We start from the raw sequence: 15006 nt of genomic DNA, 5'->3' as shown, positions 1-15006 counted from the left end.
TCCAAACGCAGTGCAGGTTGTTAAAGAGCACTTCAGTCAAGTCTACCCCCTCAAACATCTAAATACCATAATTTGTTCCTGTAACAACTTATGAGTGACACAGACATACAAATCTTCACTCGATTTCTTACTGCAGACTTTTCAGACAGAAAAAAAAAAAAATCAGTCTTTTTGTGCTAGGAATATCAAGTGTCTAAATGAAATTAGTTTTTATCGGAGCGATTAAATTTCCCACTTGCGTTTCATTTACCCTCCATTTACTCACTGGTTCCAGCCAATAATATATTTTGTCAAGTCCTCAATTTGCTGGTACTTGACATCTACAGTGGCATAGATTTTTGAGAGGCCTCATCTACATGCATTCAATAACGAAGCTAATTGTCCAAGCTTTCAGGCGGGGATTGATTTGTCTGTTTCAGCAGTGATAACACAAGTAATTATCTTTACTCTTTGAAGCCCCGTCTCTCTGGTTACTCCTGGATTCAAGCATAATTCATATTCAATATCATTCAAAGGTACTGGAGGAATTATGGGGGTTTGTCATTTTGAAAACAAGGAATTATAATGAAAGGTCTGCCTTCAAGGAAAGACTATGGGTCAACAGCTCCTACTGATGACATTTTTTCAAAGAGAGGCTCTGCACGAATATTAACATATAGGGTTCTTAGTGCATTTTATGACCCTATCACATCTTTATATATACACACTGGATAAAATATTACGTCAAAATATAAAAGCATGGAAAATAGAATTCATATTGTTTTTCTTTTCACAATATCACAGTTTAGGTTTGAGTCGTTATATGCACATCTTTAAAAAATTTGTCAATTATTATAAAATGAATTCCATTTTGCTCAACCCAGTTATTAAAATGTTCTACATAAATACGGTTTTAAATGCAAATTAAGACCCTAATTTGTGTCATTTTGATGTTTTCTATTGATAAACTTTAAATAAACAGCAATACACAACAAGAACAAGCTAATGTTTAAAATTTAGTTAGGTTAATTAACATTAAATAGATGAGTGCATGCAACACTACAATTCGAGATTTTACAATTGTAGATTTCTTTAAAATACATTTTAATAGATACTATTATAGTTTTTATATTTTCCAGTAAGTAATTTTAAACAATTTTAATGTTTTTTTTTTATGTTTATATAGCTTTTATTAATTTATGTTTCAGTTTTACAGTAGCTGTTTTTAAATTTAATTAAAATAAGAAATGCTGCCTTTCCAACTAGCAAACAGTAAATAAATACATAAATATATATATACATACTGTCAAGCAAATACTCAGGAGACACGAGGGTCCGTGACAAAACAATAGGTTTATTGATTTAGGAGTCTGGCAGGCTAATCAAGGCAGGAGAGGGAGTCTGCTTTGACATTCTTGTTACCAGGATGTAAGTGATGGTGAAGTTGAACCGAGTGAAGTACAAGTACAAGCTTGGCGAGAGTTGAGTCTTTTAGTATGTAATGTATGGAATGAGCCAAATGTAAAAGGTTAAAAACATATTTAGAAATTTTAAAACAAGGGTTTGAAATAAAGTTGTTTCACTATTGGAACTACCACTGTGTCAATGCTCTTTTTAATATTCTTTCAGTTCGACTAAGTTTGTCTGAGATGCAGTACGACACATCACAGCTGTGAGAATGTAAACATTTTGCTTGTTCCTCCGCTGGAGGGAAAGGAAGAGCATCCTCTTTCATGTATGGCTCCCAACAGTGATTCCTCTGTTAACAATCAGTGATCAAAAGCACCTGACGACGAGCTGATGGAACTTCTGAAATCTCATTTTGACACATGAGAAAAAAACACTTCAGCAGGCTAGATCCCCTTCCATATCTTATTTTTGTCAGCTCTGGTTGATGTTGTTTACTCTGAAGGCTGCGTTTTGACTGTGACATTCGAAATAAGCTGCTTCCCCAGACTGCTGGCGTTACTTGTTGCTGATAAAGCAGGCATGGTGAGAACAGTAATTCAAAGAGGTGTGTGAAGATGACGTAAAACAAATTCTGGGAATGGAGCCTCTTCCAAGCCTCCCTGCAGGCAGATAAGTAAGAGGAAAGAGAGCAAGCAGTTGGCTACAACACATACAGATACACAAAAACGGCCACCTGCAATGGTCTCAATTGACTAATTTAGGTATCATTCTCTCATACTGATGTAAAAGAAAAGACAAAAAAAAAAAAGACAAAAAAAAAAAAAAAAAGTTTGTGGATTTTTAAAAAATGCTTAGGAAAGAAGAAAACAGTGATTGTGAAATGTTACAGTGGAAGATAATTGTTAAAATTTAATTTGTTCCTGTGATGACATTTCAGCATTATCACACATTGTACTTTAGAATACTGTTGTATTACTTAATATTTTGTGGAAACCGTATTCAGAAATAACAATAAACGTGAATGCCAAACATTTTAATAAGATTTGATATGAGCAAATAACATACTGTACAGTAAACAACTTAATAATTTCTGTCCTTTTAGGTAAGGTAAATGCAAAAACAAATGCATCAACACTGACTTGAGTGACATAGCACTGCGCAACATCATCGTAAAATGATTGTTACCTACATACATATCTTTTTAATCAAATGCAAAGAAGTGATCACAAAACAAAGAATCGCAATGCACATCAACAGCACTGTGAGATCTAATAATCATCTCTCTCTTGGTGCATATCTCTATCATAGCAGGATTACGCACTTGGAAGCTGGCAAAAAATCATTGCGGCAGCCCACTTGAATTTAATCACACACACTACAGCATAAACAGCTTACATTTCTCATTAACCTGAGGTGCATCTCTAATCAGGGGAATACTTAAACAAACAAGGCCACCAGTAAGTGGTGCAACACTAATACATATTCAAATGGTGCAAAATGTTAATATGAAGCCTTATCATACAGCAATCTACAGCTCAAGGGTCACAACATTTACCCCACTGACATTTTTTTAAGATAAAAAGGGTGTTTATTCCAAAAGTGTTTCTCTGGCTGTAAATACTTTCTTTTTAAAATGAACAAACTGATTACATGCAATGTCAAAAATCACATTGAGCATGTGTTTCAGTAACACGGTGTCCAAAAGACTGGAACTAATTGTCTGGACTGCAGTCACCTTCTAAGATGATTGAAATATCAATTAACCATGACATCAGCACCAAGGACAGTGAAGGAAAAGGTTATTTGATCTAGTACATCAACTTCAACAGGTTGTTTAGTATTATTTATTGTTTGTATCCTGTGTTGGCATATTTCCTTTTGAAACAGGAAGTGGAGGCAGGAAACACATTGAATGACTCACCCCTTTTCTTTTAAAATTGGCAATAAAATTTGGTTCTGTCAACTGTCAGTTGCAATTGGAATTGGGGAGGGACATTCTCATTCTAGAGAGCATCTGATTGGACAGAAAGGATTGCAAAGAGGTGAAACATTTCCAGAAACTTCCCAAAAGTTTCCCAAATTCCTGAAAGTTTCCAGAAATGTACCCTTTGCATCCCTAGTCATTATTTTGGGATCTGTTATTCTGGAAGAAATGTTAAAATGTAAATGCAAACAGTATCTGCTAAAACTCCAATCCAAATCACCAAGGTAGGTGCTGATGCACAACAATTAATCTATTTTAAAATGTGGTTACTTTTTTTTCTGCAGTTATTCCTTGGCTTTTATTTGAATCTTTCTGTTATTTATCCTAAACCAAATTTCCTTTAAAACCATCAGTGGTTTCAAAACAAAATCCTTGTCTTTCAGAATCCCTGTACATGTCTTTTATCTCTAGTGTCTCAACAGCTGAAAAACTATCCTTGTGCTACTTTTCACCAATTGGTTATACTTCCCCGATACTTACAATTAAAGCAATTCAACAACCATAAAGAGCAGCCCCTTTCAGAGAGCACAGTTGCTAGGTAACATCTCTGTCCATCCAGAATGAAGTACAAAAGGACATACAAATGTATGAGACATTCTGGAATGTGACAATTGCACATTGATTTTTTCCCTTCCACCTTTTCCATAGGATACATACCACCTTCTCAGTAAGAAACAACATGGCTATTCACATGTTTACGAGTAAAATGTAAGCCTCTTGATCTGTTATTATCATTCGTGTCTTTACAAACACATCCATCAACCTTGGCTGGGCTCCCAAAGCATTAGTAGAATATTAGTAGCATGTTAATTGCACTTCATCGCTACAGAACTAATCTCAAAAGCAACGTTACCCAAGAAGCATGTGTAAAAACATTTGTAAATTAACGAGCATAAAAAACCCTTATAAGTCCATTACTTGCAACTTGATAGATCTTTTTCAATACTATCACAGTTTATCAGAAACACAGGCACATCGTTGATCATTGCGAAGTCAATAAACACTTTATCTTTGAGTAAATTATTAAAAAATTAGGCTTTGAGATTTTCACTTTCCTTCCAATCATCTTTTCTTTCTTTTTTTTTCTCTCCAGTAGCCCATTAGACACATTTGGATCATGAAAGTCACATACTGCATGATGCAATCAAAAGTAGCTATTGCACAGAACTTAGATTGCAATTTTAGAAAATCATGCATTGTATAATAGGTCTATAATATTGTAATTATTCATTGAATTATTGAAGTTTCCCTTAATAACGAGCAATTAACATGAAAATGAAGTTGATCCAGTTCAAAATAACGTAAAACAGCAGTAAATCTTACAACCATCTGCTCATCTGATCTCATCCAATCTTAGAAGCTAAGCCAGCTTTGGCTCAGTTAGTACTTGGACCGGTGAATTTTAGGTGCCGTAAGCTAAAGCCTTGTGATGGACAGGCAACCGTTTAGGGTATTTCCCTGCCTACAGCCATAGATGTTGGGATAGACTCCAGCATCCCTGTGACCCTGCATAGGACAAGCGATTTGGAGAATGGATGGATGGATGGCAGTATTGGATGGAGGGCATCCCAGAGGCTTCAGATTTTAACAGCATAAATCATAAGTTTGTGGTTTTTCAACCAGCCTTCTATTGTAACAATGTCATTAGAATATGTAAATTAAAAACACAAATTCTGTCATTAATGAACGTAAGTGATTAAGATATTGATGAAATTTAAGAGATTTCTGACCCTCCATAGACAGCAACACAACTACCACAAAAGATGAAATGCTATTGCCTGTGTGAACAGTGCGATTTTGAATTTACCAGCAAAGTAATTCAAGTAATTTTACGGCAATTTACTGGTATTACTGTGTAAAAGGGGTTGTTGTTAAAACTTTGTGCGCATATAAATCTAAAATAATGGCTGTATTCAATAATTCAGGAAGAGTTCAGAGTACTGTTCCATCATTAATGATATAATACACAAGAAGACGAGTAACACATTATTAGCACTCTAGTAACTAATAGTATCTAACAAGAACCTCAGATGAATGAATTAGTAAGTAATAGTGCTTGGTTGAATGTGGTAGTTTACTATAAAGTAAGTTAATCAGTAATAAAAAATTTTTTTTAACATTGCTAATGTGACTGCACCTTTACCTTCACCCAGATACTAGGGTGACCATAAATGCTTTTTTATCCTTTACATGTCCTGGCTGGGATTTATAAATTGTCCATGATTTAACTTTGTTTTTTTTTATACTTGCTGAAGGTTATGACTACAAAAGTAGTATGACCAATAGTGTTTAGGCATTGTATACAATCAACACAGTCTCACTCTCTACTCGTCAAATGTCTGACGCATGGTCAAGTGATCTGGCGTCACTTTTTTGACGCACTGGGTATACCTTTGGCGTTATTTTTCAACGTGCAGGTTAGTCCAATAGACTTCTATAGAACTCAGCAGCGTTTAAATTTGACGTCTTGGTTCAGCACACCGCAACTACACTGAATAAATAAAAATAAATAATAGGCTACAAAAAAAATTATATATGACAGAGATCGTTTTTATCTGGCCCTCCAACTTGTTTTTAAGGGTTTAAATATTCTCGCAATCTGATATCAAAGTGATCTCTGTGCCAAAGCTTAGCGCGTTCATCAGTGGTGAGGTTAACAACACTCAACTGCAGGTAAAACAGCATTCAGCGGTGAGTTTGACCAAAGCAACGCTCAACTGCAGGGAAAACGACATAAAAGGTGAGTTTAACAACGCTCCAAGGCGCGTGCAAGTAAGCAGTTTAACCGTTTTCTTACAACCAATTTCGCTTATCGCTTATTCATAGTTCATCATCTCTATGAAATCACGTTCAAGAAGTCTCATTCAGCACACATCGCGATACTTGCCATCAGTTTCCATGTGCCACAGGGTCGGTGAGTAGATATAATTACGCTCTTTTAATGCCTGTTATAAAATTTATTCTGTCTTTATCAATCAGATTAGCGCCATATTGTTTACTCGCTGTATTATATCAGTCATCCGCGGCTGTCTTTGAGTTTCATTGCGTTTAACTAAATGAACACACCTGCTAACTAGTGTGATTAAACCCTGTCGGTCACGTGACGTGCCATAGACTTTCAATATATTCATTTCATGTCAAAGATGTAAATTTGTAGTAAAATCATGGTAACCACGACACGTACAATAGCAACAAATTAAATTTGAAGTTAAAACCCAGGAACGGGACATTTACCATGTTTTTGCCACAGTAACTGTAGTTCTACTATGGTATATTAATAACCAATACAACAATACAATAATCATCAAACTAACTTTGGTTGTACAACTGTAATGGTCGTTTTTGATGTGCTTTTATATTACAGATATCACACATTTACTGTATCATGCTTTTGATACCTTTTTATGTAAATCCAAAAAAAGTAAATAAATAAAAGGAAACATTTTTCCCTTCCTGCAGTTCATTCATATCAGTTTATATTTTAAATATTTTGCTCACAAAACATTATTAAAATTCTGTTTATAATTCTATTTTATTCTACCCCTCCCCCTTTCTTATTTTTATTATTATGTATTTTTTTTTTAGCTGAAAAGATGTAAAGGAAGCAGTCATCCCTGTGGTGTTTGTGGAGAGGTTTTCCTTCAGAAATGGAGAAGACAAAAAGCTGCGGAGGCAGACATTTGCAGCAGTAAGTCTGTGTTGGTTTTACCTTTTTATCAAACTGCTGTTATAAATTGCACAGCATTTGTTGTTTCTTAAACTTTTGCACTGTCCAAATACCCACACTTACCATCTTTGCACTTGACCAATCGATTATTTATTTGACGTATTTCCTATGTTTAGGCCAAGTGTTCGAGTGAGCATGGTGACCACAAGTGTGTGTCGAACTTTTCATGACCTGATGACTGTTTCCCAATCCTGATCCTGGAGAACCCCAGCACTGCACGGTTTTGGCGTCTCTCTTATCTAACAAACACACTTTTGAGGTCTTGGAGACTTCACTGATGAGCTGATGAGTTGAATCAGGTGTGTTTGATCAGGGAGACATCTCAAATGTGCAGTGTTGGGCTTCTCCAGGACCAGGATTGGGAGCCACTGCCTTATGGGACACACTTAAGTGTTTACAGAGATTTTTAGTTTGATCATTCAACTTTGCATTTTAAAATAAATTAATTGAAAAATTATTTTCAATATCTAATTATTATTATTATTATTATTATTATTATTATTATTAATATTTTACATACATTGTAAAGGTTTCCGTGACCCCTTGTGAGATCTCGACAAAAGGTCTCACAATTTATTCCAAAAATTGATGCATGATGGGATACACTAAGCCTGGTATAGAGCTCCGGAGCGGTATTGGAGATAATGTGGGTTTAGTGTTCATTAAGGGCACTGCGCTTTGGCATTATTAAGACTTGCGCACTACTGATAACAGTCCTGTTAGCTTGTAATATTTTTTTTTTATATATATATGAATATAGCTGTATAATTACACACACACATACGCACAGTAATGTATAAGATGCATGTAATGTAGTAATATTTTTCTTTGTTTTTGTCTTACAGGATTGTTTGCAGATAATGCTGTTCAAGCTCAACAGCTCTTTTAAGAGCCAACCCTCACAAACCTTCCTAAAAACTAAAAGAGCTGTTACTGAGTCTCAGCGAATCTTGCCATGATCAGCTCTTCCCAGGTACATTTGTTTAAAATATTTTTGAATCAACATTTACTCATCAAATGCTCTGGTCTGAATCTTATTTTAAATTAACTTAATTATATGTTTAATGAGCAATGTTAATTGCACACAGAGTAAGATTATCTTGTTTTTCAGAAGAGAAGGAAGACCAAGGAAATGATTTGCTCATGAGGAATGAAGACGGCCATCTTGAGCCCAAACAAAGACAGAAGTCCTCTGGTATGTGTGTGTTGAAGCAATGCTGTGCAATGCTGTGTTATGTGTTACAGCACTTTATGATTTTATCTCACAGGACTGTTCATCTCAGCCGTAATTTATTCTTTCTATGTTTTTATTCTTAATAAAAAAAAAAATTATATACAGCTATTACAATTAAATCATGTAGGCAAAGTGTGACTGGAATATTTTTAAACTTTAAGTAAAAAAAAAAAAAAAAAAAACACCAACTGTTTGTCTTAAATAAAAGAATACAAGTTTTATGTAAGTGGTTTACATTATTTCATTGTTTCATAAATGTTGTATTATAAATTGTGGATTGATAGTTGATTGGTTTGAAGCCAGGCCTTACACTAAAACACATTTGTGAGAGAAGTCAGGAACTTTGAAGATAAATTAGAGAGGGAAAAAAGACACATTTACTGCAACAATAGATGAATTATAGAGGCAAAAAATTCTGTCACATGCTAAGGGGTGTCTCATGAGCAAGTCCTTTGCCTTAATTCTTGCAGAATGAAATTTTTATTGCAGTATTTTAATTTGTACAGATGATCTCATCAGCCAAATGGGGGGTTTTGACCAAGTGATGCTCTTGAAAGGACTGAAAGAAGAGGATGTGGTAAATTGTCTTCAGAGAAAAACCTTCTCAAAAGGTCTCAAAACAGCTTGAAGAATGGTAAGTGTACAGTACTACAAGGGTCATAGTTGCTCACCCTGCTAAAATCACACAGAACATAAGCTGAGCTCTCTGTCAATTAAACAACTTAATCTGTATTGTTTGTTTCACTTTGACCAGGTCTGGGATCTTAGGACTGAGAGATCCTCTGGCTGAGAACAAGCTACACCACACCAGTGCTGGATATCAACCACAAACTGTTTCCAGACACGAGAGAAGAAGAACACGATGGGGAGATGAAACCAGTTTAGATGTGATGATGGAAATCATTATTTTCTGGAACAGTATCACATGTCTTAAATGTATCACATGATCTGTATCACAGTTGACTGGATGGATTATTTTTACTTTTAAGGACATTTCATCACTCATCTGTGTGAACTGATTAATTTATGATATTAATGAATTTTTGATCCTTTATTATTTTCCTTGAATTGTGTTTGTCTTGAAGCTACTTTATCAACTTCATAGTCTATGCTTCAATAAAATTAATATGGTGAATATTGTGTGTTGAAAATTCTTGGTAAATTCATAATTTTACTAGATACTGTAGGCTACTATGGGTTTATTCTACACTTGAAAAACTACATATTAATTACCAGGATTATTTTTTGCTTAAACATTAATGACATCTGGAACAACAATACACCAGAAAGTTATTATTGTATATATTTAATCACAAATATGCCTATATATCTATATAAAGGGATTTACTAGATGAATTATTTTGAAAAGCCATTTACTTTATAGTTACAAACACTTGAGGGATAACTGAGAATGTAGCAGGAATGATCAACATGGATCTTGTACTGCATTAAATCCAAGAGCAGGCACATTACTGATGTTCAGCATCTGAGGACCCAGATAAGGGGATGAGGAGGACATTTTTACACTGATTGTTGCTAATTAGTTAATATATATAGTATTCTGAGTACTCCATGAATTATTCCTTGTGGAAAAGTGAAGTATCACAATGTGTATAAATTGTCCTTGATTACTGCTTAACAGTGGGGAATAGATAATGGCATGTTGTTGCAGGTTTATCCATTATATTTATTACTGTTAACTTCAAAAATAAAATAAATAATCTATAATTTTTATTATTAAATCATTTCTTTCTAATTTTGCCATGTTTCATCAGATGGCCTCACCATGTCCTGTCAAAAGCTTTACTGCTCATGACATAAGAATAAGAAAAGGTTAGTCTATGAAAACTGTCAGATATAAATGTGACTCAGCTCAGTTTGTTGTCCATTATGAGGAGAATACATACAAGTAGGTTTTACTGCCCTTCTACCCCCAGGGGCCCAGTAGCACCCCCCGGAAGAGCCAAAAACTGTACATTTGAAATGGCTGTAAATCAGAGTCCAATTAATGAATCAAAGAGAAAACCAGAAGAATTTTTTACTTATGCTATGCTGATAAAATAATGTCGGGCACAGTTTTCAGAAATAAATGGAAATGTTTCATAAAGCCATTTTAAATATTGCTCCCTCTAAAATACCAAATTTCACTCTGTCTTTCAATTATATCATAGAGGTTTACACAATGAAACTATTCATATATCCAGTTTTCCATTAAATATATTATTTATTTCATTTCGTCAATAAAACGATTTAAACTACATTACCCACAAGCCTCCGTCGTTCTATATATGGAAAGGCGAAACTAGGGGCTGTTTTTTGTAGTTCATCGAAGTTATGATTAGGGTTAGGGTTAGGATCTCGCTAAAGAGGTAATTTTCCTCAACATAGCAACCCTTAATTGTTGACTTAATATATTACTAATGTGATAATAGTAGCAAAACGTTCTTCTGTAACACGATGCGCTGTTTAGTATGGGTTAAAGGATAGTCCAACCACAGACAACCCTGCGATGACAAGGGACATTGACAGCCAATGATATCAAAGCTGAGCAGCGGCGTCACGCTTCCTTATCCATTTATGACCGATGACTTTCGTTTTTCGGCTGAAGGGATAGATTGGTTAACAATCAATAACATTTGCTACCTATTAGATTGTGTTTTATTAACGTCTACACCTTCCTCCAACAATAATGCAAATGCGCTAATTATTGTTTTCAGCTTGACAAAAATTGGGCAATATTGATGAGCACATGGCCAGCATTCGCAGTTCTATCGAACCGATTCCTCTCATTAAATCTTTTTTTTTTTTTTCAAAGACAGGTGCATTTTCTAATCAAATGATTAGCTTGTAACATTTAAATTGCATGTTGTTTTGTTTTAAATCTATAAAAATTATTCACTTTAGTTTTTCTGTGATTTGCCATTCTTTACCAATTGAACTCTAGCAATAAAAACAGAGTTAAAAAACTGATTCAAAGACAAATTGCCCATATAACTGCACTGCATCCTCTGTCAATAAGTTGTTTTTGCCACTATGAAGAATAAAAATTCTTTGCAAATACTTTTATTTAAAAAAAAAGTAAATACAGATAGTCTTTCAGAGAACACTGAAGAATTTATTTGACCAAAAAGTGATACAACACACTGTTTCAAACTCAGAAAATAAAGACCATGAAGACATGCATGTCAAGTGTGCAATATCATCTATAAACCTCCATCAGCACAGCATCAAATAAACACTGATTGTCTGAACAATGGAAGAAAGATAACGTTCAGGAAAACAAACACCTGCTACATAAAATTGCAGAAATAAAACTGACAATAACATCATTCACTTCATGACTGGAACTAGGGGATGGCTGTGCATGAATACGTCCTTTACGAAAACTCCTGATGAGAACTGATGTTTGTTTTTTTATGATAAAAGCACCAGAAGTAAAGTTTACTGTATGAAGCTTGAAAAAGAGAACACAATGCTTTATCAATATAAAAATACTATTTTCAACCATTGTTTTGATCACTGGTTCTGTATACAATATATGGGTTGCTGGAAGGTCACAATGTATTCATTATAAGCTTAGAACTAAAACAAAACTGCACTGCAAAGTCTAAACACTGATAAAGGGAGCATTTCTGTGTGTGTTGGGAAGATAAAGAGTTAAAGAGGTGAGTCCTTGTGCATGATCGAGAAGAACATCATTATCTGCGAACAATCCTGAAAGACAGAAAGGAAGGAAATATTATTACATGCTACTTTTAGACCATAAAACCAGCCTCTGTAAAGATGCTGTATAATTATATATTAAATGCATCTATTATTAAAAGCTAGTCAATAATAGCAAGCTATATTCATATGAATTATAAAAAAATATATTACATGCTTAAAGGAATGTTATCAGTAGTGTAATTGATCTGCTCACGGAAACCTTTCCAATGTATGTGAAATATTATTATTAATAATAATAATAATAATAATTAGATACTGAGAATAATTTCGAAGTAAAACAAAGTGTTGCATGTTTTCTTGGTGTACAGAAAAGTATATTTATTTTGTACATCATTTGCAACTGCTTTTTTTTCACTTAATTAGAAGCCCCAAAAATTTAATTGTCCTCTGTAATAGGGACTAATGAAAAGAGAATTAGAATTTCTTTTAAAATGCAAAGTTGAATAATAATCAAAAAAAAAAAAAAAAAATCTCTGTAAACACTTAAGTGTGTCCCGTAAGGCAGTGGCTCCCAATCCTGGTCCTGGAGAAGCCCAACACTGCACATTTGAGATGTCTCCCTGATCAAACACACCTGATTCAACTCATCAGCTCATCAGTGAAGACTCCAAGGCCTCAAAAGTGTGTTTGTCAGATAAGAGAGACGCCAAAACCGTGCAGTGCTGGGTTCTCCAGGATCAGGATTGGGAACCACTGTCATCAGGTGATGAAAAGTTCGACACACACTTGTGGTCACCATGCTCACTCGAACACTTGGCCTAAACATAGGAAATACGTCAAATAAATAATCGATTGGTCAAGTGCAAAGATGGCAAGTGTGGGTATTTGGACAGTGCAAAAGTTTAAGAAACAACAAATGCTGTGCAATTTATAACAGCAGTTTGATAAAAAGGTAAAACCAACACAGACTTCCTGCTGCAAATGTCTGCCTCCGCAGCTTTCAGTCTTCTCCATTTCTGAAGGAAAACCTCTCCACAAACACCACAGGGATGACTGCTTCCTTTACATCTTTTCAGCTAAAAAAAAAAACATAATAATAAAAATAAGAAAGGGGGAGGGGTAGAATAAAATAGAATTATAAACAGAATTTTAATAATGTTTTGTGAGCAAAATATTTAAAATATAAACTGATATGAATGAACTGCAGGAAGGGAAAAATGTGTCCTTTCATTCATTTACTTTTTTTGGATTTACATAAAAATGTATCAAAAGCATGGTACAGTAAATGTGTGATATCTGTAATATAAAAGCACATCAAAAACGACAATTACAGTTGTACAACCAAAGTTAGTTTGATGATTATTTTATTGTTGTATTGATTATTAATATACCATAGTAGAACTACAGTTACTGAGGTAAAAACATGGTAAATGTCCCGTTCCTGGGTTTTAACTTCAAATTTAATTTGTTGCTATTGTACATGCCGTGGTTACCATGATTTTACTACAAATTTACATCTTTGACATGAAATGAATATATTGAAAGTCTATGGCACGTCACGTGACCGACAGGGTTTAATCACACTAGTTAGCAGGTGTGTTCATTTAGTTAAACGCAATGAAACTCAAAGACAGCCTCGGATGACTGATATAATACAGCGAGTAAACAATATGGCGCTAATCTGATTAATAAAGACAGAATACATTTTATAACAGGCATTAAAAGAGCGTAATTATATCTACTCACCGACCCTGTGGCACATGGAAACTGATGGCAAGTATCGCGATGTGTGCTGAATGAGACTTCTTGAACGTGATTTCATAGAGATGATGAACTATGAATAAGCGATAAGCGAGAATGGGTTGTAAGAAAACGGTTAAACTGCTTACTTGCACGCGCCTTGGAGCGTTGTTAAACTCACCTTTTTATGCCGTTTTCCCTGCAGTTGAGTGTTGCTTTGGTCAAACTCACCGCTGAATGCTGTTTTACCTGCAGTTGAGTGTTGTTAAACTCACCACTGATGAACGCGCTAAGCTTTGGCACAGAGATCACTTTAATATCAGATTGCGAGAATATTTAAACCTCAAAAACAAGTTGGAGGGCCAGATAAAAACGATCTCTGTCATATATATATATATATTTTTGTAGCCTATTATTTATTTTTATTTATTCAGTGTAGTTGCGGTGTGCTGAACCAAGACGTCAAATATAAACGCTACTGAGTTCTATAGAAGTCTATCGGACTAACCTGCACGTTGAAAAATAACGCCAAAGGTATACCCAGTGCGTCAAAAAAGTGACGCCAGATCACTTGACCATGCGTCAGACATTTGACGAGTAGAGAGTGAGACTGTGTTGATACAATCTACCAGCTGGGCATATTGTGTAATCTACAAAGAACAGTCAAAGCAAAGCAAATATGCTAACCTGTGCACCAACCAATATGCCCGTATAGGTCGTTTGTCCAAATCCCTGAAATACGACCCATAAGAGTGTATACTACAGCTGCGCCCTATCGGCAACAGGACGTATTCATATTAATGTTTTGTACTCTTTATTTGCGTTACAAATTGGGTTTTGTGTAGCTCAGTTGGTAGACCATTGCATTATATGATGATATGTTATTATATGATCATGGGTTTGATCCCAGAGAATGCATGTGCTCATAAAATGTATATGCTCTATAAACAATTCTGCATGATTTCTGTAAGGGGTAGGTTTAGGGGTGGGGTTAGTTGTGGTCATTCAAATGAATAAGCCACCTTGTTAAATATGTACAAATTACTGTGAGATAGGTGTAAAAAGTCCACATATTGCATTTAAATAAACTTGCTTTTTTGCTAGGTATGTCATTTCATGACCATAGATGCAACACGATACTGTCATTATTTTTACGCCTTCTAGAAGGCTCTTAACTTTAAAACATAAATATAGGTTGTAATAAGGTGCTTGCACAAACAAGCTATACGGTCGTTTTTTTGTTGTTGTTGGAGGACAGACTCAAAT

The 15006-nt window shown here is 34.8% G+C and overlaps 2 long non-coding RNA genes across 4 annotated transcripts; one reads left to right on the top strand and one right to left on the bottom strand.

Moving 5' to 3' along the window:
* The first annotated feature begins 5716 nt into the window (after positions 1-5716).
* On the top strand, positions 5717-9231 carry LOC127953761 (uncharacterized). 2 transcript variants are annotated; one of them, XR_008153334.1, is made up of 7 exons: positions 5717-6113; positions 6200-6287; positions 6959-7061; positions 7946-8073; positions 8215-8295; positions 8841-8968; positions 9089-9231. It is a non-coding gene; the product is annotated as an uncharacterized LOC127953761 (long non-coding RNA). The 2 variants fall into 2 exon arrangements; XR_008153333.1 differs by having other exon boundaries at positions 8212-8295.
* Positions 9232-11428: 2197 nt separating this feature from the next.
* Positions 11429-14362, bottom strand: LOC127951995 (uncharacterized). Of its 2 annotated transcripts, none has more exons than XR_008152791.1 (3): positions 13747-14362; positions 12970-13076; positions 11429-12048 (listed from the first exon to the last, which is right to left on the bottom strand). It is a non-coding gene; the product is annotated as an uncharacterized LOC127951995 (long non-coding RNA). The 2 variants fall into 2 exon arrangements; XR_008152790.1 differs by having other exon boundaries at positions 12970-13068.
* Between the last annotated feature and the right edge of the window lie 644 nt (positions 14363-15006).

This window comes from Carassius gibelio, chromosome B3 (genome assembly GCF_023724105.1).
Source record: "Carassius gibelio isolate Cgi1373 ecotype wild population from Czech Republic chromosome B3, carGib1.2-hapl.c, whole genome shotgun sequence".
NCBI lineage: Eukaryota > Metazoa > Chordata > Actinopteri > Cypriniformes > Cyprinidae > Carassius > Carassius gibelio.
Note: the sequence above shows the minus strand (reverse complement) of the source record. Positions and strands in the feature narration are given on the sequence as shown.